At 43.1% G+C, this 23,991-nt stretch overlaps 1 long non-coding RNA gene across 1 annotated transcript; it reads left to right on the top strand.

Annotated features, from left to right (window-relative positions):
• Positions 1 to 565: 565 nt before the first annotated feature.
• Positions 566 to 17,801, top strand: LOC117507985. The gene is made up of 3 exons (XR_004559924.1): positions 566 to 641; positions 17,288 to 17,295; positions 17,791 to 17,801. It is a non-coding gene; the product is annotated as an uncharacterized LOC117507985 (long non-coding RNA).
• Positions 17,802 to 23,991: the final 6,190 nt, after the last annotated feature.

The raw sequence follows: 23,991 nt of genomic DNA on the forward strand, positions 1-23,991 counted from the left end.
TGGAAGTGATATCAGCCTGCTCGGCTGTGAAGCCATCCGAGCAGGACCAGCCAGCGTTGGACCTGGGTAAAGGTGTGAACGCATTCATGTGTGATCGCTGGCTGGTCCTCATGTGATCACGTCTGTACGAAATTATCAGTTTTTCATGAGGGCATGAGCGCTCGCCCACACATTTGCATTGCATGTTCACCAGCTGAGTTGGAGTCTACAGCGGCCAGCTCCAGAAGCGCACTGCGCTGGACAGTGACCGGACTCCGGGACCCTCAGCTGCAGCTGACCATATTGGATTCATGGTGTGGGTGGGTGTGTGGGGGGTGGGAGGGTCGACAATGACACACTCCATAAGCCATATGTGTGTGTGTGTGGGGAGGGGGGGGGTCACACCCATGTGTTGCCAGTGAGCAGTGTTGGATGTTCGTGTGTGGCACCTGGAATTTGGAATTTCTGCCGAGAGGGGGATCGAATGGGCACTCACAGAGCACTCGCAGTCTTTCGGCCGTTGCTGTGCGCGAATGGTTGTGGCGATAGCTGTACAAGGCATTCAAGGCGGCTCCAATTTTTCACGCTGGCTACAGCTGCCACCCTGGGATGGTTGTCATACGTTTTTGTGTAGGCCGTGACACACTGAGGCTGGATTCTAAGTGTCATTTCATCACCTTATGTGGTACTGATTAGGTCAAAATTGATGACTGGCTCATAGACTACTAATTATTTTGACCAATTTTGGACATATAGAATCTAACATATGGGACTGTGGCAGTCACCTGAAATTACCTGTGTTGCCAACTAAAATTTATGCAGTTTATGAAACTTTTTTCAGACTGCTCTTGATTTATTAATCAGAACAACACAAAATGGTTGTATTAAATTGCTGTAAAAATAGTGTTCGAACAATAGCAGCCAGTTTGTTTCTTCTTACATGCATGTGCATGTGTCCAAACAGCAACATAGAGCAAAAAATTTAACAAAAAATAAAGTGGGTGAAATGATAAAATCAAATATTATCATGAAACGTACAAATCCAAGTTAGGAAACATGGAAATGTAGAATATTCCATATCATGATAATAATTGTGCCCAGCAACAGTACATATTTGGTAACAGACTGTTGCTGCGCAGAAAATTGGTGGAAGACTCAGCAGATAGATTAGATTAGATAACATTATATAGAATTTTATTGATCCCTTGAGAAGACTCCCTCAGGGAAATTGAGGTTGCAGGAGCATTGTATAGCAGCACACAGGGTAAGAAGCACACCGAGCATCAAAAGTGAAAGTATATAAAAAAAAAAGATAGCTGGCAAGCTAACTTTGCTCAATTGTGTGATAAGAGTGATAAACGTCACTGATTCCACATGTTTGGTGGATATATTCCTAACATCAGGTTCACGACTGGACTTCTTGATGAACTTGACTGTATAGCCGCTTGGCCTGCCTGGGGCTTGATAGCCTTGCCCGGCTGTTGACTGGTTTACAGTGTTAAGATGGGTTACCAAGTAAAAGTTGGATCCTGGGACTTCCACAGATGGTTTGTTTCAGGCAGCATGGGTCCAAACAACCAAAGCGCAATCACAGATGAGGAAACTGATTACATAAGAAATTGCTTTATGTCAGAAGAGATCACGAGTATCTTAAAACAACAGAAAGAGATTATGGATTTGATGGGAGAAATAAGGGAGCTATAAACACAAAATGATGAGAAGGATGAAAAAAAGTATACTGGAGGCTCGTGTTGCTGATTTGGAGCAATTTTCCAGAATGAACGACCTGGTCATCAGTGGCTTGGAAACAAAACCCTGGTCATGCGCCATAGTAGCAGTGATGGAGAGGGAGCCCACCGAGCCTGACCTGGAGTATATCGAGCAGCAGGTAATCTGAATCCTGAAGAAACAAAACTGGATTCAATCAACATGGACATCAAACTGCAAGGTATTCACCAAGCTGAATGGGACGCCTGAAGAGCCCAAAGTACTGCTGATCAGAGAAAGCCATGAACTGTACAGGTACAAGTGACTGAGTCAACATCAAGGTAACAATAATGGACATTACAGTACAGACTACTATACCTGTAGAGTAAACTGAAAATATTCTACATGATCATCACTGACAATACCGATTCATCATCTTCTGAAGGTGATAATGACTTTACAACATCCTTGGAAACAGATTATGAAGAAATAGAACTGGAAACATTTGAATACAGTGATCACAACTCACAAAACGTGGCAAATGACACTGATCCCGACAACTCCTTCAACAATATCAGCAATAAATGCAGTTATTATTTGGTCGAGTGGTTAAATCAGATCATAAATTGTCAATGATCCACTTTAATTGTAGAAACCTTTATGCCAGCTTCCACCACATCAAAGATTACCTGATCAACTTCAAAACTCTGTTTAATGCAATTGCAGTATCAGAAACCTGGATTTGCCCTGATAAAGGAGTGGACTTTGACTTTGAACCTCCAGCATCTGGACTCCTCAGGAACCTACGGCAGGATTCTGTTTGTGGACTTCAGCTATGCTTTCAATACGATCATCCCGGCCCTGCTACAGGACAAACGCTCCCAGCTTGGCGTGCCTGACTCCACCTGCAGGTGGATCACTGACTTCCTGTCCAATTTGAGGCAGCATGTGAAGCTGGGAGGGCATATCTCCGATACATGGTCCATCAGCACTAGATCCCCCCCAAGGCTGTGGTCTTTCTCCTCTTTTACATGTACACCAACAGATGTACACCAACAGCTGCACCTCCAGTCACCACTCTGTGAAGATCCTGAAGGTGACGGATGATACGACCCTCATCTGACTCAACTCTGATGGGGACGAGTCTGCCTATAGATGTGAGATCGACTGTCCTGGTGCAGACAGAACAACCTGGAGCTCAGTGCCCTCAAGACAGTGGAGATGGTTGTTGACTTCAGAAAGAGCCCAGTTCTGGCGCCCCCATCACCCTGTGTGACTCCCCAGTCACCATTATGGAGCCCTTCTGTTACCTGGGGATCACCATCACCCAGGATGTCAAGTGGGAGCTGAACTTCAGCTCTCTCACCAAGAGAGCACAACAGAGGATGTACTTCCTGCAGCAGCTGAGGAAGTTCAGCTGCCAAAAACCACGAAAGTGAACTTCTACACTGCAATCATCAAGTCCATCATTTCCTCTTCCATCACTGTCTGGTATGCTGCTGCCACTGCTAAAAACAGGAGCAGACTGCAGTGTATCATCCATGCAGCAGAGAAGGTGATCGACTGCAATCTGCCATCCCTACAGGACCACTATACCTCCAGGGCCCTGAGACGGGCAAGGAAGCTTGTGGCTGATCCCTCTCACCCAGGTCACAAAGTTTTTGTCACCCTCCAAAACCTCAAGACACAAAAACAGCTTCTTTCCATCCACAGCTAGACTAATAAATAATGCCAGAGACCCCCACTTACCTTGCACCTCCCCCACTACCACACAGTACAGATTGGTCACCCTTTTGCACAGTCCCATTCTACTACGTTATATTTATTTAACAGTGAATATAGTATTTCCTATTTGACTCTTTGTGTTTTTTTTCTTTTCTTATCTTTTTGTTATTGTTTATGCACCAATAACACCAGGGGCCTGTACCACGAAGCGGGGTTACTGGCTTATCAGGGTAACTTCGGAAGTAAGTTGATGACGTGTGGAGTAACTTCCCAGTTAACCCGTACTACGAAAGGTGGATACGTTTCCACCGAGCTTGAGGTTTTCACTTAACCACTCCCTTTATAAGTACCGTCCATCCACCTTCAATCACTCCGAAGACAATGCCGGCCTACCTGGATGATCCGTTTGATATTGGGGCACAAAATGTGAGGGGCTCTCTTCGCAGGGCGAGAGTTTTTAAAGACCGCCAGAATCCGCTGACATACCTGGACAATATTCTCTATGAAAGATATTGATCCTCAGCCGAGGGAATTCGTTATCTTTGTCAGCTGATCGGGCCAGACGTCTGTAACATCACCCATCGTACACTGTAAAATTCCTGTAAAAAATACAGCAGTTAAATGTACAAAAAAAGAGAGCTCTTGTTTGTAGATTTAACAGTTCCTTTAATGTGAGTCAGCCTTGGTTCATTCACTGTAAATCCATATACATATTATGTCTGTAATGTTATCTACTGTGCTGCTGTATGTTTTACAGGAATTCCCCGTTAACCACAGCTGCCAGCGTTTTCCTGTAAAAACAAGTCATTTTTTACAGGGTAGCAATGCCCCGACGATCAAGCAGATAATGTGCCTTGTGCCTATTTTGCCATTGGACAATTTATGTATTCCATTGGTGATGCTGAACATCTGAGATTCGCAAGGTAGTACTTGCTCTAAACTGTTGGATGCATTTGTCGTTTTCCCTGGCCATTTATCCGCAATGCAAATCAAAGAAGAGTTTTATGCAATCGCGGGTAATTACTAATATCAAAATAGGTCTAATGCATGTCCATTAATTAGGCGAAGTGGGGCTTATCAAGCTATGAATATAAACCTACCGTTCTGAAGGATGTTTTTATATTTCATCTTCACCTGCTGCCAGGTGCGTGTGGCACTGCTATTGCATCTGAAATACTGACAGGATTAGGAATAGCAATCATACAGTCAAGGTAGCCTATTTAGGAAACATTAAATTAACCTAACATTTATTAGTAGGCCTATGCCCACCTCTGAATCGTGTTGCATCTGGCCGTAATTAATGAAAGAGGGTCATTTTTTTTTACACATATTAGACATTCCACAGTTTTAATCATCTGTAACAGATTTGGAGAACAATTGAATTGTTCTTACGTATTTACCCGATCAGCAATACGTTGCCAACAAGCCTGTCTTGCTTTATTGGCAGAGGATGTGTTCGATTTCCCCCTTAACGTTAATTTAAATTCCTCGTAGCTCCGCATAATAATCGTGCATTCTTCTCCGGTAAAGTAAGGTGACCGTGCCATCATTGAAAAATGGTGATGTGTGCTGCAACCCTCCCCTTTTATGTGAACACGCACATACTCCACTTAGGTTAACACAGGTTCAACAAATCAACATCTTATTCAGCGTCGTAGTACCGATTAACACCACTTGAGAAAACCAGGTTTTGTCAACCCCAGTTTAAGAGGTTGACCCTGGGTTACATCTGACTAAGTTAACCCCGCTTCGTAGTACAGGCCCCAGATTAAATTCATTGTGTGTGTAAATTTACTTGGCAGTAAATTCAATTCTGCTTCTGTCTGGAAACAAAATGTACCAAGTGAACACAGTTAACAAAATTGGTGGGGGTATGGCATTGTGTCTTGACAAAAACTTCAATTTCACGATGGTGGAACAACAGCAGTGGATGATGTGCTAGAGTGTGTTATGGTGGAAATGTCTATGAAAAAAAAGAAAAACATCATTGTGAGATGTGTGTATAGAGTACGTGGATCTAAAATGGACATACAATTGTACGTAAAAGTTTGGGCACCCCTGATAATTTCCATGATTTTCCTTTATAAATCACTGGTTGTTTGGATCAGCAATTTCAGTTAAATATATATAGCAGACAAACACTGATATTTGAGAAGTGAAATGAAGTTTCTAGGATTTACAGAAAGTGTACAGTAATTATTTGTTTAAATAATTAACAGCACAGAAAATAAAATATTCCCACGATATTCATGAATTTAAAAAAAAATATTTTTGAGACCTTTTACCACAATATCTTAATTTAAAAAATGGAATGGTATGGCATCACGGGAACTGTGGTGAACTGGCTGGAAAGCTATTTAACAAACAGCCAAACAGCAATTTGTACAAATAGGTGAATATAAATCAACACCTGTGGTGTACCCCAGGGATCAGTTTTGGATCCAAAATTGTTCCTTGTGTACATACATGACATATGTTGAGTGTCCAAAACTTTAAAATGTATTCTGTTTGCCGACAGAAGCATTTTTTGCTCTGGGAAGAATTTGCAGGTGCTTTTGAGAGACATCACAACAGAAATTAATAAATGAAATAGATGGTTTGAAAAAATACATTTTCTTTAAATTTAAATAAAGCAAAATTTATGTTATTTGCAAGTTGTGGTATACAGTATATGCAGAGGTCCAAATCAGAATAGAAAAATGTTATTGACAGTATATGAAAATAAATTTCTGGGTGTGATATATGACCACAAAATCAGCTGGAAATCCCACATAAGTTACATTCCATCAAAGACAGGGAGGAGTGTGGCAGTTCTTGGGAAAGCTCGACAGGTACTGGAATATAAATCACTGGATATGATCTACTGTTCACTTATTCTACAATATCTAAACTACTGTGTGGAGGTTTGGAGTAACACCTATAAAAGCAACTTACAACCATTATACGTACTGCAAAAAGGGCAATTAGAATTGTGCATAATGTGGGTTACAGGGAGGACATGAATACACTGTTTTTGAGCTCACATGCATTGAAATTTTGGGGTATAGTTAAACTTAAAATAGTATACAAATAATGAATGTTTATGAGTTCAATGGTACGAATATTTATGAGATGAAAGCTAGAACATACCATTCAATGAGGCGAATATATAACAGCTAAAATAGATCCTTGTCATTTGATATTTCATTAATTTATAAACAACAGAAAAGGGACTTATGTTTTGGTGTTCCACTGTAATGTGTAGTCCAGTGATGCTGTGCACTGACTTCGGACTACCATAAAAAAAAAAAAAGACTTTTTTGTAGTTCCTCAGTCCAGCCAAAAATCACATCAGCGTTTCATGTGAACAGGTCTTCATGCATCTAGACGGCTTACAGCGGAGTGGATTTTGTGTGTGTGTGTGTGTGTAGCACCATCAGTTAGCTCAGTCAAATCATTGTGTTGTTGTCCCCCGCATGCGTGTGCGTGAACACACACACACACACACACACACACACACAAAACCGGCTCAGTCAACTGTGTACGTCCTCAGTGTAACTAAAAAAAAATCACATCAGAAATGAGTCCAGGTTTTCTTTTTTTCTTTCTGCTAACAGCACAGTGGATTTGTTTTGTTTTGTATGTATATCTTACAAGAATTAGCAGTGTCAGTTAGCTCAATCAAATTATGTCTCGGGAGACTCATCCCCCACGCGCGCACACACACACACACACACACACACATAACCTGGTCGGCGCTTGTGCGTGCATGTACAACAACAACAAAAAAGACTGTGTATGTCCTCAGTGCAGCGAAACAAAATCAGGTCAGAAATGAGTCCTGGTTTTGTTCTTTCTTCCTGCTAATAGCCTCTAGGCAGCACAGTGGATTTGTTTGTGTGTGCATGCATACCCGCACGTACTCGTGCATGCGCATGAGCACGCACACGTGACAGTGCAATCGTACCAAACTTATGGAACCAAATTTGCACTCTAAATGGAACCAAGCTGCACTCTAAATGCAACGCAATACAAATGGGATGAATTAATCCATGTCATGTGACATACAAAGCACCAATCAAATGACAAGGATCCACTCAGTAGTTATATAACACAGATTATGTATAAAGCAAAAAATATTTTATTTCCGGGCAATATTCAAAAATGTTTTGTGATGGAGGGGGTTAAAATTTAAGAAGAGCAGTAAACTTAAAAAAGGACTGTGTTCAAACAACTATGAAGAGTATGTGTATTTAAGTTTGTGGGGTGGCTTTGTTGAATGGGTTGGATGAAGACTTGCAGAGAAACACTAATATAGAGCACTTTAAAAAAATGTACATAAGTAACACTTTAAGAATATACTGTATGCATACGAACAGGGTTCACAGTGAGAGACGGGTTTATGGATACTGTACTTGTGTGTTGGAGTGCCCAGGGCGTTCCACATGATATTATTATGACTGAAGAAGGGGTGGGCTGACGCATATGCTTGTCTGAACACCCATTTCAATAAAATGATGTCATCACAAATAAAAAATATATCACAATTAACTCACCCATTTGCATCCGTTTTTGTCCTGTACAACTGCTTTTCTCATTCATTAAATGTCAACTGGTGTCGGACAAGTTCATCACAAAGTTGTGTACATACTCAAAACTTTGAGTGGACATCAGACAGAGAACATTCCTAATTCTTGCACATTTGTTTTGTCCTGTACTTGTTCATAGCTTGCCATTGGACGTCCAGTTGACAGTAAGCTGCTTTCTTATGTCGGCAGCAGAAAAACCGTCACAGCTGAATTTCGTCTTGCAGTGGCAGACTGCAGGAGGTGATGAGAGGTGTTATTTCTCAATGATAACCACGTGGACAATAATTGACTTAATTGAAACACTTTGCACAGCGTTATATTAACACAGGAAACCCAGGCTCTGATGGCACCTTTATAAAAGATTTACTTTTTGTGAGGTTACAAATTAATTCCCTTCTGGAATATCACATAGATTATTCCTACCTGTTTAAAAACAGATAACTCTCTGCACTTAAATATTCCAGCCTTTTTTCTCTCCTCCTTAAAGATAAAGTATCCATGTGCCATAGGAGGTGGAATTCTCCCATCAGCCTCTCATTGAAAATAATGGACCATCCAATTTGTCCTGTCACAGTGACAGACAAACAGTGGAATATCCCCATGAGTTAGCTGTTTGTCTTCTGCTCACATCCAGAAGCACTGCACAGCAGCAGTAAGTGTTTGTCCATACATTCCATCAGAGCCTGAAATCCACAGAAAACCGTCGCATTTGATGATTTTTGCTACCAGGCAAGTTCTTAAATTCGTTCTGATCAGTGTCCTAAATCCGTCACAGTATGTGCCACAACCTTCAGACTGCAAACTTTCAAATTGACATCATTGTCATGCGACTACTACCAGCACACACTGATGATGTTGTCACAGGTAACACGTGGAAGTGACGAGAAAAACATTGTGAAAACTCATTATTTTTTGCTTTTTGAGATGTGTTGGGAGTCATAACTTTAATTTATTGTAGGATGGGCTTTTATTAAACTTAAAAAAATTATTTTGGGTGGGCATTTTAACATTTTTCTTCAAAAAACAGGGGTGGGCTCAGCCAGGGATAGTCCAGTATCCAAATATGGTATGTAATTTTTGATTATTATTATTTATTTATTTGTTTTTTGTTTATTTATTTAGGCACTGAGTGGGCATTGGACTGTAAACATTTTGGATTTACATGGTGAATAGTTACAAGGGGTCAGACTTTATAAATGTTTACTTCTTTCTACTCCATTTCAAGCATTGTTTATTGGTTGACATATATTTCTTGTGTATTCTTTCTTTGTGTTTTCTTTGTTCGAAATTCATTCATTCATTCATTCATAATTTATCAAAAAGAAACAGCACATAATGTAAAACCACATAAAATGTTGTGTGTTGGGGGGTGTGGCTGGATGTTTTGGTGTTCTTTTCTTTTCTTTGCTCTTCAGGTGGCATGGAAACTGATTCTTCTGTGGAGAAGGTGCTGGCTGAAGAGTCCTCACCCTCATCAACATCATGTGAAGCACCTGTGACTGGTGCTCACATGCAACCTTAAAGACTTTCAGCTGAAGCAGATAATTGGATGGCGTTCTGCATTTAAGGCATGTGTGATTCAAGCAGAACTGCCGGGAACCCGACCTTGTGATGTCCGTTTGTGAGACGCTGAGGACCGCGCCTGGGTTTGACACATCGAGCCCGTGAAGCAAGGAAGGGTGAGGACACTTGCTGTCAGCACACATTAAAGGTGATTAAGTGTTCGACTAATTGTTGATAGTAACTTGGTGTTTTGTTACGCAGTATACTGGAATTGTGATGAGAATTGTGCAGTTTGCTTCTCACTGCTGTGGCGTGCAGGATAAGTGATCCTCCACCTGTTGTGAGAAGCTGCTCATTTGCATAAAGTTAAAAAAGATACAGACCTGAATGTGTTGCTGATAGCGTGTGTCTTTTGAAAGATATTGTTGTAACTGCTGACTTACCTCACCTCTTCTTTGCTTCACAGAGAGTCGGTTTGTCGTGTCCACCTGGGGGGTGTTTGGCGGTGGTAGTGAGTCCAGGAACGCCGGGCTTTGATCCTTGCGGGCGCTGGAGAGCGTGCCAACAGTCACTCCACCAGAGGGACGCTGTTTTTGTTTTTACACCTTTTTTGCACAGTGGGGGTAATAAATATATTGTTTTTGGAACCGCTTTTCTGGTTATTTGTAGCGCTGGGTTCCGTCTGACGCAGGTCCGCTCCTCAACCCGCGTCGACACATAACAGTAGTTCCCGGCCATTCCATAATGGACCCAGTGGCAGAGGCGGTTCCTTTTGCCGAAAAAGTTCAAGAACACTTGGAGAAAATATGGGAGCAATTACAGCATCTCGCAAACCAAATTAAACAAACAGACGCCCGTGTTACGGAGCTTGCAGCGCAAGCCATTCTGCTTCCTGCTGCTCCAGCTGCGGCATCATCGATACTAGTGCAGATAACTCCGTCACCCAGAGATTCGGCGTCCGAACCGATTGTTTGTCGTCCGGAGCCTTGTGTGGTGATGCAATGTTCTCTGGTTTCTGCTCAGTCAGGTTGGAGTGCCGCAGCTTTACGAGGAATGTTTGTAGATGGGATAAATGAGTCATTAAAAGACAAGCCTGCAGTCCGTGACGAGCCAAAACGATTTAGATGAGCTAATATCGTTGGTGATTCGTCTAGATGATCAGATGAAGGAGCGTGGACGCGAGAGAGGACGCCCATCAGAGTGGGTTTTTTCGTCTTGGGGCTTTCCCCGACACAAATCTGGGCCGCCTCTTCTTCGCCCCACTGAGGCTCCTCCGACGGGACCTCTGGCTCCTCCTGTTGACGAGCCCATGCAGCTCGGACGAGCAGAGATTCCTGTATTGCCCCGACATGTAAGCGTCAAGAGAAATAATGGTGACGTATCTCCAAGTGTTCTGGGACAGGCAAAATAACACACATAAAAAAAAAAAAAAATCTAGCACGGGTAAATGTTTTGTTTTCTTTAAATAGGGGTTATAATTGTATGGGGAGTCAGAGGCGTATCTGGTGGAGTGATTGTTAGGCGGTTAGAAGTCCGCCTGGGCTCACTTAATTGTCAATTTTTTGTGTTTTAGGTATTTTCTGTTTGGGTTGTTGGGTCGTTTTATTGTGTTGTTTTTTATTTCTCTACATCCCTAACCCCAACCTCACTTGCCCCAAGACCGTTTGTCTTGTGGGTTGTGGGGTGGTGCAGGTTGGTCACGCTGAGCGTTCTCAGAAGACCTCTGCACCTGTGGGGGGGGGGGGGGGGGGTGTTAGAGGCGTTTTTCTTGGTTTGGTTAGGGCCTGGTTCCACTCCAGCCTCAGTGAGCCTTTGTACCGTTCGTCATTGGTGTTGCCGGGGTGTGGTGCAGCGGAGACTTACCTCGGTCAGAGGGGTGGGCCGATCTGTTGCCGTTCGCCATTTCGGTAGTTCCACCCCTCCCGAGAGGCTGGGGTATGGTCGAGTTGGGGCACAGGACGCATTTCCGGTTCTCTGCTGCGCCTTGGGGTTGGAGCTGGGTTAGTTTTTTAATGTTCCCTTCTCCGGCTTAATATTTTGAGCCGTTCGCCAAAATTGAGCCGCCGAAGGGCTCTGGGAGGGACCTGGGGTCTTTCGGGGTGCCGGGGAGAGTAACAGGGTTTATGGTCGTTTTATATCCCCCCGGGGTTGTTTTTGGTAGTCCTCCGGGGTTGATTTTTGATTTTGTTCTGTTTCCTTCCGGGTTCCACCTCCAGGGTTGATGGGACGGTCCTCTGGGGGGGAATTGGCTTGGGGCCAACTAGCCAAGTGTGACCGGGTCTGGGGTTCCGGGGTTGTGGGGAGGGTACCTCCTGGGGTTGATGGTACGGTCCTCTGGGGGGCGCCGTTTGCTCCATGTACACCTGGGGACCTTTGTGGGATTATGGTTCTGGCTGTTCCTCCTGGAACTGGCGATGAAGGCCTTCTGGGGGGGGGTTGGGCTCTGCAGGTCATTCTGGGGGGGTTGTTTGTTATTTTTCTTTTATGCATTTACGTTTGTATTGTGTTTGTGGGGCTGTGTTGGGTTTTTGCGTTTGGGAGTTTTTCTTTTCTTCCCGGGGTTTGATGGGACGGTCCCCTGGGGAGGTTTTGGGTGGGTTTTATGTTTTTTCTGTGTTGAATTGTACTGGGGAATGTTTTGGGGCTTTTCTGATGCCAGCCGGCCTTCCAGCTGCGGTGCCTGTCCTGCTGTCTGTGGTGGACCTTAGGAGCGTGGTGCTGTCTGCTTCCTGACGTGGACCCCGGAGGGAGGTGCTGTTCTCGGGCCTGGTCTGTTCGGTCGCCGGGAGGCTTCCCGTTGATGGGGGGGGTACTGTTGTGTGTTGGGGGTGTGGCTGGATGTTTTGGTGTTCTTTTCTTTTCTTTGCTCTTCAGGTGGCATGGAAACTGATTCTTCTGTGGAGAAGGTGCTGGCTGAAGAGTCCTCACCATCATCAACATCATGTGAAGCACCTGTGACTGGTGCTCACATGCAACCTTAAAGACTTTCAGCTGAAGCAGATAATTGGATGGCGTTCTGCATTTAAGGCATGTGTGATTCAAGCAGAACTGCCGGGAACCCGACCTTGTGATGTCCGTTTGTGAGATGCTGAGGACCGCGCCTGGGTTTGACACATCGAGCCCGTGAAGCAAGGAAGGGTGAGGACACTTGCTGTCAGCACACATTAAAGGTGATTAAGTGTTCGACTAATTGTTGATAGTAACTTGGTGTTTTGTTACGCAGTATACTGGAATTGTGATGCAGTTTGCTTCTCGCTGCTGTGGCGTGCAGGATAAGTGATCCTCCACCTGTTGTGAGAAGCTGCTCATTTGCATAAAGTTAAAAAAGATACAGACCTGAATGTGTTGCTGATAGCGTGTGTCTTTTGAAAGATATTGTTGTAACTGCTGACTTACCTCACCTCTTCTTTGCTTCACAGAGAGTCGGTTTGTCGTGTCCACCTGGGGGGTGTTTGGCGGTGGTAGTGAGTCCAGGAACGCCTGGCTTTGATCCTTGCGGGCGCTGGAGAGCGTGCCAACAGTCACTCCACCAGAGGGACGCTGTTTTTGTTTTTACACCTTTTTTGCACAGTGGGGGTAATAAACATATTGTTTTTGGAACCGCTTTTCTGGTTATTTGTAGCGCTGGGTTCCGTCTGACGCAGGTCCGCTCCTCAACCCGCGTCGACACATAACATAAAAGCCAAAGTAAATAAATACGTGGACACTAGCACATGACATTGTTCTTCAATGACGATAATGTCATACATCTGTGGTGGGAAAAAATGCTTTTGTGTAGTCAGTGCATTCATGAATGTGTACTAACTAGGTGTGAATGTTTGTGTGTGCAGACACACCCACACATGAATGTGTGTGCTGGCACACTTTGTGCATCTAGGCAGCTCTTTGCACCATTTGAATGTACCCGATAATGGCCACATGATAGCACAAAATGCTTCCCAAATGTTGAAATTATGTTCTCCTGTTGCTTTAAAAAAATCCACATCTGTGATAAGTCAGTGGCCCTGTCAGCCGTTTGGCCCCACAAACACTTTTTTCAACACACTTCATATACCTGGCACTGACAGATCGATATGATTGACGTTGTCAAAGCTAGTGTGACACCTTCATGTCAGGAGACGTTCCACATTTCATCACAATGAATCACTGTAGCAGGGACACAGATGTTCACACCTGCAGCACTGCAGGCACTTTAGAGGCACAGTTCCTCATTCATTTTCCAGTCAATAGGTAAAGGTTTCACATTGCATTGTGTGTGTGTGTGTGTGTGTGTGTGTGTGTGTGTGTGTGTGTGTGTGTGTGTGTGTGTGTGTGTGTGTGTGTGTGTGTGTGAGTGGAGAGAGAGAGAGTGAACCCCGCAGCTCATTGTTGAGGCCTCCAGCTTTGGCAAAAAAGAAAAATACCTGAAAAATGAGACCCTGGTAAAACACAAGTTCATTAGTGATGAAAAATCATTAATGATGAAAAAACAAATTATATAACAAACATTCATGATGCGCAATGAAGTTCTTTCAGAGCTGAAACTTGCTTGGAGCTATGAAATGACAAATCATTATTGTTGTACAACTAGAAATTATTTTTTTTTTTTGCATCACGTGTGTGCATATGTATATATACGTACACACACATATATCCTCCCAGTACTTCACAGGCTTGTCTAAATGTTGCGCAGCAAACTTTAAACAAGATTCAACATGCTTTTTCTTCAGTAATGGAATCTTGTGTGGTGAGGCCATGGTGGTTGAGTGAAACTTACTTATTACTAGGGATGTCCCGATCAGGTTTTTTTTTGGCCCTGATCCGATTCCAAGTCATCTGATTTTGAGTATCTGCCGATACCGAGTCCCAATCCAATACTTTAAAAACTGAACAATGAACAAATACTAAATATATAATATTTTCATTTTAATCACCTTATTTTATTATTTATCACTTAAACAGTGCACTTCTCCTTGAGGTAGGTTGAACAATCAAGTAAATAATCTACCAGACTTAAAAAATGTACAAATTTCCATGTTACTTTATTTGTCTAAAAATAAATGTCCAAGATTCCTTATGTTAAACAAGAAATGATTTAATCTGAAATAACAGGTGGTTTTAATTTACAGATGAAAGGTTTCTAAAGAACCATTTATTGATTTAGCTATTTTAATTACAAGTGTTCTAAACCTTTTTTAAACAGTAATCAGAAATTTTGAGGTAAGAAACAACAACAAAAAACACTTCCAAGGATTTTTCTTCAGAAAACTGCTCTATAAATGAGCAGTCCTCTGACACGTTTCTGTTTTGTAGAGATCAGTGGTTTCTGCCACTAGTCTTCCATGTTTTGGCCCGACGCGTCGTTCCCATTGGACAGCGCAAAGCTACGTCACAGCTCAGAGCATCAAGAGATGGATAACTGAAATCAGCACCTATCTTAAAACTTTAAATAACATACCAAAAAAAAAGCAATAAAGACAATAAACTTGGTAAAGAATTTCAGTTTACAATAAACCTTCCCGTATCCCTCGGGTCTGTGTTGTATAATATGTCTTCTGTTAACTGTTTGGAATGATGCCTGTCTGTTAGTCATGCTGTATGTTAGTCATATCGTTTGTCTGCCTGTACCTCTTATGTTTTTTCCTTTGTTCAATAAAAAAAAAAATAAGATTGCGCTGAACTTTGACCGCGTCAGCCTGCCGACAAGCGGCAATGCGCGCTCCCGTCAGAAGCGTCGCTTGAGGTCGGCTTTTGACGCTATGCTTCTGATGCCTCTAAAAAGCAACGCGTGTCATTGAAAATAATGCTTTTTAGACCGATTCTTGACGCCTCTGACGCTTCTGATGCGTGAAAGGCCTATTAATCTGCAATAATGAGCTTGAAATAGCACTGATCAAAATAATGAGGATAAAATCTATGTCAGATTCCTGATCGGGATGCAACGTCCGATTTCGATCAAGTCTGAAACCACATGATCGGGCCCGATTTCCTATCGCGTGATCGGATCGGGACATCCCTACTTATTACTCATCGTTTTCTTTGATACAACTGTACCTGCTAATTCCAGGTCTTTATGAAGCTCTTCACAAGTGGTCCGTGGCTCTTGAACAACTTGTCTGATAATTCTTTTCACTCCTCTGTCAGAAATATTGCAAGGAGCACCTGTTCCTGGCCAATTTATGGTGAAATGATGTTCTTTCCACTTCCGGATTATGACCCCAACAGTGCTCACTGGAGCATTCAGAAGGTTAGAAATCCTTCTGTATCCAATGCCATCAGAATGTTTTGCAACAATAAGGTTGATAAGATCTTGAAAGAGCTCTTTGCTTTTACCCATCATGTGATGGCTCATGTGTGAACTTGGTAATGAGTCAGTTTTTTATAGGCCATCCCTTGAGACTGAACCAGTTGATATTAATTTGCACTGACAAGGGGCAGGATTGCTTTCTAATTCCTGACAGATTTCAGCCGGTGTCTGGGCTTTCCATGCCTTTCTGCACCTCCCTTTCTTCAGATGTTCAATACTTTTCCCTGTGTCATTTCACATTATTACACATAATTTTTGGACATCTATGGTTTGATTTCTTTGTATGTATGGACTACTTGGGTTGTTATCGACATCTGGTGAAATTTCACGTCAATAGTACCTTTAGACATATACTATTTGCTGAGAGAAATGTTGATGTGTTTGATACTTATTTTACCCACTGTATAAAAATGTTGCACAACTCTGTTGTAAAACCACTGTAACCCCGCTTGCACTTTAGCATGGAGTTTCTGGGCATGAACTACATTGAAATTATGGGGGAAGCTCTATCATTTTCTGGGGCAGTGTGATATTGGTTGAAATGAATATTCCATTCAAGGGATCTGTAATTTTGGCTAACCAATCTAGTAAATGGTTGTGTTCACATATCAAAATGCAAGCTCTTGTGAAATCTGAAGTCTGACATCTCTGTGGAACGAACCTGAATCATCTCTAAACTCTGTTGTTCAGAATGTAACTGAAAAACATTTTCTGACTTTGAAATAAATTTATTTGAAGATGACATATTGCAGGAATTTCAAACAGACCTCAAACAGAATCATACAACAGCAATTATTAAATCTACACTCTAAAACATTGTAGCTGCATTTAGTTATGTCCACTTGCTACCTCTCTTTAACATAAGAGCGCTTACAAGTTTTGGATGTTGAACTCTACAACTCAACTGAACTTGTAAAGTTGAGTTCAACATCCAAAACTTGTAAGAGGTCTTTATGTTAAAGAGAGGTAACAAGTGGACATAACTAAACACAGCTACAATGTTTTAGAGTGTAGCATGAAACAGACACCTTTTGCAAAACATTCTTATCTGAATGTGCTTTCAACGGCCAAAGCTTGGGATTGATACAGAAAATGTTAGGCATTTTTGATTTTTGTTTTTTTCTCTGACTTGTGAAATCCTTGTGTACAAATGAACATACATATTATAATGGAAACCATAATCTAAAACATCTGTGATTGGGTGTCAGATACCTGTGGCTGCAGACAAATTCTGTGATATAATAAAACTTAAATAATAATAAGATAATGATGATGATGATGAGTAGATTTTCAAGATTCTAATAATTCAAAACTGAGCCACAATCTCTAATTTTTGACAACTTGCATTTTTTAATTGTTGATTTAATCAAATATAAAATGACATTCAGTCATTTTGCATGAAAATGTATTTAAAAGATTAAATTAACCGCTGTGCTAAAAATGTAAGGTTTGTAATTGTTCTTGATAATACAAATGCTGCACAAAGCTTAATATGAAAACATCCCAATTCCTCTTTCAGGTCTTCTTGTTATATTTCGGACGCGGTCGGAGCACCGACCCAGCATTTGAAGGACCAAGCATAAAATAAGCAGAGCACGGTTCAAAGGATAACAGAATTTAATAAACATAACAGTGAGTGATATTAAACAACTAAACAGTCCGCGGTCTGGTGAGGTGAGAACACGGCGCGCTCTCAGCAGCGCAAACGGTCCGGAGCCACAGCAGTTCGGACCCAGGGACCCCGCCGACACCCCCCAGGTGGCCGCGACAAACCGAGTCTGTGAAGAAAGAAAACATGAGGTGAGTCCAACTCCACACAGAGAGACACAACTCAAAGGTGCACGCAATCAGCAAACACTTCCTGGCTTAAATCTATACATCAGCTTCTTACCCTGCAGGCACGGAACAACTCAGTTCAAATCTCCACTGCAGCAGAAGCTGATTATACAATTAACATAACGTGACAGCTCACTAACACAAGGTGTGAGGGACACCTAATCCACTGTCATTACTTCATAAAAGTCACCAAAACCAAATTACCTCAGGAAGTGTGCTGAAGAGCGTGAGACCTCACCCAATCCTCCTTCACAGACTGTGGCGTCAAACCTGGAGCGGTCTCTGCGTCCGTGATGGTGAGATTGTTCTCCTGACGTCGATCTCACACGTCTGCTCACAAGGTCGAGTCTCTGGCAATCACACACTGTGCATTCAAGGTTTAAATGCAGCAATCTCTGATTATGACAAAATACACCACAGCTGTGAGTCCTGATGACCTGCACGTGATAACAAGCCTCAGGTGTTCAGGGTGAGGTCCTGATGCTCACCCACTCAGTCCTGAATGCATACCACCTGGTGGGAGAAACAGAAAACAAAAACCAAGCCAGCCAAACACCCCAGCCCACAACAGTACCCCACCCTCACGGGAAGCCTCACGGCGACCACACTGACCTGGGCCAGAAAAAACAAAGCCCCCCTCCAGGGACCATGGCTGGAATGTTGGCTGGGAACAAAAAACACCTCCTGCAGCTTCAGTTTCGGCTCCTTGTGCTGACGATCCAGCTGGGAAAGGCCCGTCTCCAGGAGCTGTGCGTTACTGTGCTCTGACGACAGCTCCATCATCAGCTGCTCCACCTGCAATGTTAATTTCTTCATGCAGTCATTGATCATCTCAATGTTGAGCTTCTCCAGCTCTTCCCTCAGCTGGATAACGCACGCTCCCAACCGCCTCTTCTCTGTCAACAGGGAACTCCGTGCCGAGACCATCACTCTCATCCTGGAGCCCATCCTTTCCCATCCTGAGCCTGTCTGCAGCAGACTGCTCCGCAGCTGACACTCCAGTGCAGAGACATCCCTTGTTGACTTGAATGGTCTTGCCCTCTGTTTCGTTTAGCAAACCTGTTAGAGTCTCCACCTTTGCATTCATTCCTGTCGACTCTTGCTTTAGTTCACTTTGCATAAGTTTGGCCAGGAGTTCTTAAACCTGTGCACTCAGCCTTCTTCCGACTATGTGTTAAAGTCTGCTTAGTCATAAACAAAAAATAAAGACAAACACAAACAACCATACCAACCCCCCCTCCCCAGAGGACCGTTCCATCAAACCCCGGGAAGAGGAGAAAAGAAAAAACACAACCCAAACTTAAGCTTGCAAACAAAAAAAAAAACGCTAACACCCCCCCCGGACGACATGTAGGGACCAACACCCCCCAGAGGACATCCCGCCAGCTCCAGGAGTAATAACCACAGCCGAGGTCCCTCTGGGATCCAAAGTCACCCACGGGGACTCCCAGCGCCTCCCAGAGGACCGTTCCATCAAACCCCAGGAGACACCCCCCCCTCATGACCAACAGACCCAGCCCCGGCCGTCTACGGCTAGATGGCCCCACAGTCCTTTCCCCCCCAGAGGACACCACAGTCACACCCTGAGGGCGGAAACTGGGGGAAAAAAAAAAAAACATACAAACAAAACAACAACCCCACCCCCTCAGCGCAGTGGAAACTGGAAATGCGTCCAGTGTCACCAACCACGACTATACCCCAAAAGTCAACCGGGAGGAGTGGAACAGCGGTAATGGCATACAGCACAAGACGGCGCCACCCCTCCGACTTTTAAACCAGCCACCAGCTGCGGGTATATTCCACTGCCCCAAACCTCAGCTACGCCGATGGCGTACGGCTCAAAGGCGCGCTGAAGCCAGAGGTGGAACAGGGAAGTAACAAAAAAAAACCCTAACCCCCCCCCACCCGGGTGCAGAGGTTACCTGGGAAACGCCCAGCATAACCGAACTGCACCACCCCAGCAACGCCAATGGCAAACGGCACAGAGGCGTGCCAAGGCTGGAGGTTGCAAAGGGAATTAAAAAAAAATACCCCAAACCCCCCCCCCCCTCCCGGGTGCAGAGGTTACCTGGGAAATGCCCAGCATAACCAAACTGCACCACTCCAGCAACGCCGACAACGTACGGCTCACACGGCTGGAGCCAGAGGAGAAGAGAGGGCATAACAAAAACAAAAAGGGATAAAAGAAAAAACAACCCAATTACCCCCCCCCATCACCCCCCAGAGGACCGTCCCATCAAACCCTGGGAGGTGAAACCAAAAGAAATAAAAAAGAAAGACTAACAGACTAACATAAAGTCACCTGGGTCCAACTATGCTCCAGACAGCCTGTATTTTCACGCCACCAGACCACTGACAGTGCTTAAAAACCCACAAAAACAACAAATTAACCCCTGATAAAAACACCTCATACTAAAACAAGAAACAGATAATAGACCAATAAAAAAAAACTAACATTGGCCTACATCGTCAAGTGCAAAGAATGGAAAAACATTGTGTTTTCCATCCTTTGCACCTGAACGGTAATGTGACTCTGTCACCAACAGAGGGAGCCAAAGTGCCAAATAAGAAAATCCCCGTGGTAACAGAGTAAAAACCAATTCACACTGCTGCAAACGACAGCAGGTTATACTAAACAGCTTAATGTGCAAACTAAATACCACCGGGGCTGCTACAACAGGCGTCGGAGCCAGCTGCACGGGAGGAGACGGGGCTACAGCCATAACAGCGGGGTGCGACGCGACCCAAGCTGTAAACTCCGCCATGCGCGCACCAACGCACACAACCCGGGCGGAGCGCACCCGCAACTGATCCCGGATCAGCTCCAACATCTGTTGCAGCCTTCCCGGCAAAAAATACCGTCTCTGCTTCCGCTGGTCCATTGTTAAATGGCCAGAGACTACTGTTATGTTTCGGACGCGGTCGGAGCACCGACCCAGCGTTTGAAGGACCAAGCATAAAATAAGCAGAGCACGGTTCAAAGGATAACAGAATTTAATAAACATAACAGTGAGTGATATTAAACAACTAAACAGTCCGCGGTCTGGTGAGGTGAGAACACGGCGCGCTCTCAGCAGCGCAAACGGTCCAGAGCCACAGCAGTTCGGACCCAGGGACCCCGCCGACACCCCCCAGGTGGCCGCGACAAACCGAGTCTGTGAAGAAAGAAAACATGAGGTGAGTCCAACTCCACACAGAGAGACACAACTCAAAGGTGCACACAATCAGCAAACACTTCCTGGCTTAAATCTATACATCAGCTTCTTACCCTGCAGGCACGGAACAACTCAGTTCAAATCTCCACTGCAGCAGAAGCTGATTAGACAATTAGCATAACGTGACAGCTCACTAACACAAGGTGTGAGGGACACCTAATCCACTGTCATTACTTCATAAAAGTCACCAAAACCAAATTACCTCAGGAGCGGTCTCTGCATCCGTGATGGTGAGATTGTTCTCCTGACGTCGATCTCACACGTCTGCTCACAAGGTCGAGTCTCTGGCAATCACACACTGTGCATTCAAGGTTTAAATGCAGCAGTCTCTGATTATGACAAAATACACCACAGCTGTGAGTCCTGATGACCTGCACGTGATAACAAGCCTCAGGTGTTCAGGGTGAGGTCCTGATGCTCAGCCACTCAGTCCTGAATGCATACCACCTGGTGGGAGAAACAGAAAACAAAAACCAAGCCAGCCAAACACCCCAGCCCACAACACTTCTGCTTTTTGTCCATATATTCAGTGCAAAAGCAGGCAAGGCATTGGTTTTGTGCAAATATTTACTCATTTTGAAATGGATGCCTGCAACGCGTTTCAAAAAAGTTGGGACGGGGCAACAAAAGACTGGGAAAGTTGATAAATGTTCAAAGAACACCGAATTGGAAACAGGTGAATGTCATAATTGGGTATAAAAGGAGCATCCCCAAAAGGGACAGCCATTCACAAGCAAAGATGGGGCGAGGATCACCACTTTGTGAACAACTGCGTGAAAAAAATAGTTCAACAGTTTAAGAACAATGTTTCTCAATGTTCAATTGCAAGGAATGTAGGGTTTCTATCATCTACAGTCAATAATATAATCAGAAGATTCAGAGAATCTGAAGAACTGTCTACACGTAAGCGGCAAGGCCAAAAACCAACACTGAATGCCCTGTTGAACAACTGAAGTCGTACATCAAGCAAGAATGGGAAAGAATTCCACCTTCAAAGCTTCAACAGTTAGTGTCCTCAGTTCCCAATCGCTTATTGAGTGTTGTTAGAAGGAAAGGTGATGTAACACAGTGGTAAACATATCACTGTACCAACTTTTTTGAAATGTGTTACAGGCATCCATTTCAAAATGAGCAAATATTTGCACAAAAACAATAAAGTCTATCAGTTTGAACATTAAATATCTTGTCTTTGTGGTGTATTCAATTGAATATAGGTTGAAGAGGATTTGCAAATCGTATTCTGCTTTTATTTACATTTTACACAACATCCCAACTTCATTGGAATTGGGGTTGTATGATGACGTATATACAACAATGGGGTTCACAATTAGAATCAAAACATGGCCAGCGTCAAACTTGTCTGAGATTTCAGTGAAAGGGACCTTGTATGCCAAATTTCACCTGAATAAACAAAACAAAACAAATACTATATATATTTTTTGTCTCTTACACATTGACCAAACAGACACACGCAACACATTCACACTCACCAGGAGTCATGCAGTTCCTAGACCTGCTCTTCTTTTGCTGGTAAAAATCTAATCTGTAAAAACATGCTTTTTAAAAGAAACTATTTTGTTTTCAAAGTGCAAATGGCCACATACTGCTATTGTGCAGTATATTTATTTATTTTTATTTTTTCTGTCATGTGAGTGCATTGAAAGACTGATTCCCCCAATGTGTCTGAAGGAGAGGTATCTCAGGTATTCCTGCTGCTGTTAGACTGGACTCCACAAACTGTGTAATACTTTTGTTAGATCTCTTTTACTGAAAGCACACTGAACTCACCATACCCGCTGTATATATTGTATTTCTGTCCTGCTTACAGTGTATATATAATTCTCCTAATTTGCCATACCTAGGTATATTTGTGTTTGCACATTTTACTTTGCCCTACTGTTACACAGTTCTGTTATCACTGCTGCTGAGACACTCAAAAGTTCCACACGTAATAATGGAATAGCTTGTTAAATGTAAAATTTGAGTATTGTAACAATACACGATGATTGTGGAAAAAATAGTTTTTGCAGCAAAAAATGAATAAATGAAAGAAAAAGAAGAAAACTCATTTGATATATCAATTTTTTCGGGGGGGGGGGGGTAGTTTTACTCTTTGCTGCATTCTTGTATCTGCCTCAGTTGATTTTTGTTGATTGACATTTAAGATGTTTCACTGGTACCATCTTGAGTGATGTTCTGTTAAAGTATGGATTGATTTATCACCTGAGAAAGAGTGTGTATTTGGAAATCATGAACAGTTTTTGCTCCTCGTGCTGGACCCATTCTCCAGTGTGAAGTTGGGTCTGATGAGAAGTTTGGAATCTGTCATGACAGTACATTGAAAAAAGCATAATGACTATAGCAGATGAGTCGCAGTCTGATTTTCTGTATGCACATTTTTAACACCACTCATACTGGTGTTTCCACAGCTGGAATGGAATGAAAGTGTCAATGCAGATGTGCCTAAAATGAAGGTGTCACACACAAAGTGTTCTTAAGTCCAATATTTATTCGACAAACTATTTTTTTTAGGATAGTGTTAGAGGTCTTACATGATGCCGGCAGCAGCGGTGATGGTTTAGATGGGTTTCAGATCTGTATGGCCTGGAGCAATTCATCATGCTCCTCTTCGTGGAATCTTCAAAGATAATAAACCATCTGCTGGAGCCATTCATCAACGATAAAACGGAGAGGCGTGAAACTCGGCCAACTCACCAGACTGGGTCTGGATGGCTAATGGGTGTTGCAGGAGTGTGGAGATGCCTTGCTAATGGGAAGCAGATAAAGCTTGAGCATTTCTGTCAGTACCAAGTTGTCTCCTAAATGGTGTGACGCGTGGCATACAAGAGAGAACATGAGTGACAGTAAAGCAAGACAGATGCAGTGGGAGGAAACAAGACTGACATCACTCCTTTGCTAATGATCTTCCTTGAGCTAGAGTTTTCAAATCTGCTTCTTCAGAGTTAAAATATTGATGAAAAAAAAAATCATGAATCAAATTTTTTACATTTTAATTTTTGCAGTTTTACAATGCGATGTTTAATGAATGCTTGTGAGCACAAGCAGTGCAAAGTTCCACAAGAACACACAACAGCTTAACTATTTCCATAACTGTTACTGGTATGTAAAAGTGACTTTATAGCTAGTTATATCTGTAAAATGAAAGGAATTA

Source organism: Thalassophryne amazonica, chromosome 3 (genome assembly GCF_902500255.1).
Source record: "Thalassophryne amazonica chromosome 3, fThaAma1.1, whole genome shotgun sequence".
Taxonomy (NCBI): Eukaryota; Metazoa; Chordata; class Actinopteri; order Batrachoidiformes; family Batrachoididae; genus Thalassophryne; species Thalassophryne amazonica.